Below are 4601 nucleotides of genomic sequence, written 5' to 3' on the forward strand. Positions count from 1 at the left end.
ATTATCACAAAACATTTATTTTCTGATTCTCAGTTTTGATCTAATTAAAACCTAACCTTTATTTACATTTCTGAATCCTCCATGGCAATGATCTGTGAACTTCAATGCAGGTAGAACCCTAATGAACAATGGAGTATGATGATGATGCTGATGGTGACGATGATGATGGTGGTGCAGATAATGATGGAAAGTGTAGTGGTGTTGGTTGGCTAGCACAGTCCAAGCAAGTATAGGTGCTTGGTGAATATACACCGAAAGATTAAATGAAGGAACGAAAATGGCATTTACTGAATATTTAATACTTGGATAATACTGTGCTAATTTGGGTTTATCTCATTATCCCCATGCTGATCCTTTGCTCTAGTTAGTTTTATTTCCCTTTTATTAAAGAAATGAATAGTTAGGCCTAGAATAACTATTTATCTGGGTTGGATGTGGTCACTCAAAATTCTAATTCATATGCAATATCTAGATTTAATTATTCCTTCAACGTGATGTTTGGCTAGGTTCTTAGAATGTCAAGAATTAGTGTTAGAATGAATATTAATTTTCCAGACCCCGTGTTTGGTACCTTATACCTGACCCTTTCCTAATGAATTTTTGTCTGCCTATAAAAGGCATTAAATGAGCAAACTGGTGTAGCCACTCTGGAGAACAGTATGGGGGTTCCTCAAAAAACTAAAACTAGAACTACCCTATGATCCAGCAGTCACACTGTCAGGTATTTATCCAAAGGATACAAAAATACAAATTTGAAGGAGTACCTGCCCCCCAATGTTTATAGCAGCATTATCAATAATAGCCAAACTGTGGAGGGAGCCCAAATGTCCATCAACTGATGAATGGATAAGGAAGACGTGTATATGTGTGTATACACACACACACACACACACACACACACACACACACACAATGGAATAATACTCATCCAAAATAAAGAATGAAATCTTGCCATTTGCAATTATGTGTATGGAGCTAGAGTATATCATGCTATGCGAAATAAGTCAATCATAGAAAGACAAGTATCATATGATTTCACTCATATGTGGAATTTAAGAAACAAAACAGATGAACATATGGGAGGGGTAAAAAGAGGCGAGAGGGAAACAAACCACAAGGGAGTCTTAATGATAGAGAACAAACTGAGGGTGGATGGAGGGGAGGTGGGTGGAGGATGGGCTAGATGGGTGACGGGTATTAAAGAGGGAACTTGTGATGAGCACTGGGTATTATATGTAAGTGATGAATCACTGAATTCCATTCCTGAAACCAAAATTGCACTGTATGTTAACTAACTAAAATTTCAGGAAAATTAAAAAAAAAAATGAGCATCATAGAACTGTAGTTCTAGTCAGTGATCATGTCTTAGCTGGATTTCTTTGTGCGTATATTCCCCAAGAAGTTAACTGAATGGAGAATTTGTCCAGGCCAAGGCAGTGTTCCTGAGTTCCCTGGCCTAATGCCATCAAAGAATATCTTAATAATATGGCAATTTAACCATGGTCTGTGACAAGTTATAACTGTAAAATATATAGCTGAATAATGGATGAAACATAAGTAAATATTATGCATACATTTAAATCATAATAATGTATACAATAATGAGTAATGCTTAAGATACTATGTTAAGGGGGAAAAACTGTGTGTGAAATTTTAAAGTTAACCAGGGCCAAGTCTTCCCTTTCCTGCCCTTCCCTGACTGGTCATGTGGTATTATGGTAAGTACACAAAGATCCTGGAGGAACCTCATCAGCAAACACATATCCCTGACCATTTAATACTCTGTGGAACTAAAATTACAGGACAACAACTGGGTAGAAGTATAATAAAATGTCAGAGATAGATCCTAATTAGAGTTAATATTTAGAAACAATGTATCCTTGATGGATCTAGCATACATACTTAGCAGATCTTAGGAATATAAAGGCAACCCCTGCTTAATTTCAGAAAACAATTTATGAGAATCAAATATAGTTTGTGAAAACAGAAACTGGGATCTTACTTCCCATTATTTTATTTTATTTTATTTTATTTTATTAGCTTTTTAAAATATAATTTATTGTCAAATTGATTTCCATACCACACCCAGTGCTCATCCCAACAAGTGCCCTCCTCCATGCCCATCACCCACTTTCCTCTCTCCCCCACCCTCCCATCAACCTTCAGTTTGTTCTGTGTATTGAACAGTCTCTTATAGTTTGCCTCCTTCCCTCTCTGTAACTCTTTTTTTCCCCTTCCCCATGGTCTTCTGTCAAGTTTCTCAAGATCCACATATGAGTGAAAACATATAGTATCTGTCTTTCTCTGACTGACTTATTTCACTTAGCATAATACCCTCCAGTTCCATCCACATTGCTGCAAATGGCCATATTTCATTCTTTCTCATTGCCAAGTAGTATTCCCTTGTATATATAAACCACATCTTTATCCGTTCATCAGTTGATGGACATTTAGGCTCTTTCATAATTTGGCTATTGTTGAAAGTGCTGCTATAAACATTGGGTTACAAGTGCCCTATGCATCAGCACTCCTGTATCCCTTGAGTAAATTCCTAGCAGTGCTATTGCTGGGTCATAGGGTAGTTCTATTTTTAATTTTTTGAGGAATCTCCACACTGTTTTCCAGAGCAGCTGCACCAATTTGCATTCACATCAACAGTGCAAGAGGGTTTCTGTTTCTCCACATCCTCGCCATCATCTGTAGTCTCCTGATTTGTTCATTTTAGCCACTCTGACTGGCATGAGGTGATATCTCAGTGTGGTTTTGATTTTATTTCCCTGATGATGAGTGATGTTGTGCATCGTTTCATGTGTCTGTTGGCCATCTGGATGTCTTCTTTGGAAAAGTGTCTATTCATGTCTTCTGCCCATTTCTTTACTGGATTATTTCTTTTTTGGGTGTGGAGTTTGGTGAGTTCTTTATAGATTTTGGATACTGGCCCTTTATCTGATGTCATTTGCAAATATCTTTTCCAATTATGTCAATTGCCTTTTAGTTTTGTTGATTATTTCCTTTGCAGTGCAGACATTTTTATCTTGATGAGGTTCCAGTAGTTCATTTTTGCTTTTAATTCTCAAACCAGACATAGACCCAGCAAAAAGAGAACTACAGGCCAATATCCCTGATGAATATGGCTGCAGAAATTCTCAACAAGATACTAACAAATTGAATTCAACAGCATATAAAAAGAATACTCACCATGATCAGGTGGGATTCATTCCTGGGATGCAGGGCTGGTTCAATATTCACAAATCAATTAATGTGATACATCACATTAATAAAAGAAAGGATAAGAACCATATGATCCTGTCAATAGATGCAGAAAAAGCATTTGACAAAATACAGCATCTTTTCTTAATACAAACCCTCAGGAAAGTTTGGATAGAAGGAACATACTGAAACATCATAAAAGCCATTTATGAAAAGCCTACAGCTAATATCATCCTCAATGTGGAAAAATTGAGAGCTTTCCCCCTGTGATCAGGAACATGACAGGCATTTCACTCTCAGCACTGTTCTTTAACATAGTGTTGGAAGTCCTAGCATCAGCAATCAGACAACAAAATGAAATAAAAGGCATCAAAATTGGCAAAGAAGAAGTCAAACTTTCACTTTTCACAGACAACATGATACTTTACATGGAAAACCCAACATACTCCACCAAAAGTCTGCTAGAACTGATACATGAACTCAGCAAAGTCGCAGGGTACCAAATCAATGTACAGAAATTGGTTGAATTTTTGTACACCAATAATGAAACAACAGAAATAGAAATAAAGAAACTGATCCCATTTACAATCACACCAAGAACCATAAAATACCTAGGAATCAACCTAACCAAAGATGTAAAAGATCTGTAGGCTGAAAACTATAGAAAGCTTCTGAAGGAAATTGAAGAAGAGACAAAGAAATGGAAAAACATTCCATGGATTGGAAGAATAAATATTATTAAAATGTTAATACTACCTAAAGCAGTCTACACATTCATGCAATCCCAATCAAAATTGCACTGGCATTCTTCTCAAAGCTAGAACAAACAATCCTAAAATTTGTATGGAACCACAAAAGACCCTGAATAGCCAAAGTAATATTGAAGAAGAAAACCAAAGTGGGAGGCATCACAATCCAGACTTTAGCCTCTACTACAAAGCTGTAATAATCCAGACAGTCTGGTATTGGCACAAAAACAGACACATAAACCAATGGAATAGAATAGAGAACCCAGAATTGGACCCACAAATATGGCCAACTAATCTTTGACCATGCAGGACAGAGTATCCAATGGAAAAAAGACAGTCTCTCTAACAAATGGTGCTGGGAGAACTGAACGGCAACATTCAGAAGAATGAAACTAGACCACTTTCTTACAGCATTCACAAAAATAAACTGAAAATGGATGAAAGACCTGAATGTGAGACAGGAAACCATCAAAACCCTAGAGGAGAAAGCAGGGAACAACCCCTTTGACCTTAGCCGCAGCAATTTCTTACTCAACACATCTCCAAAGGCAAGGGAATTAAAAGCAAAAAAACATAAACAAACAAACAAAAAAAAACCCAAAAACTTCCCATTATTTTAAATGGAAACACTATATCTGTATT

Source organism: Prionailurus bengalensis, chromosome D2, assembly GCF_016509475.1.
Source record: "Prionailurus bengalensis isolate Pbe53 chromosome D2, Fcat_Pben_1.1_paternal_pri, whole genome shotgun sequence".
NCBI lineage: Eukaryota > Metazoa > Chordata > Mammalia > Carnivora > Felidae > Prionailurus > Prionailurus bengalensis.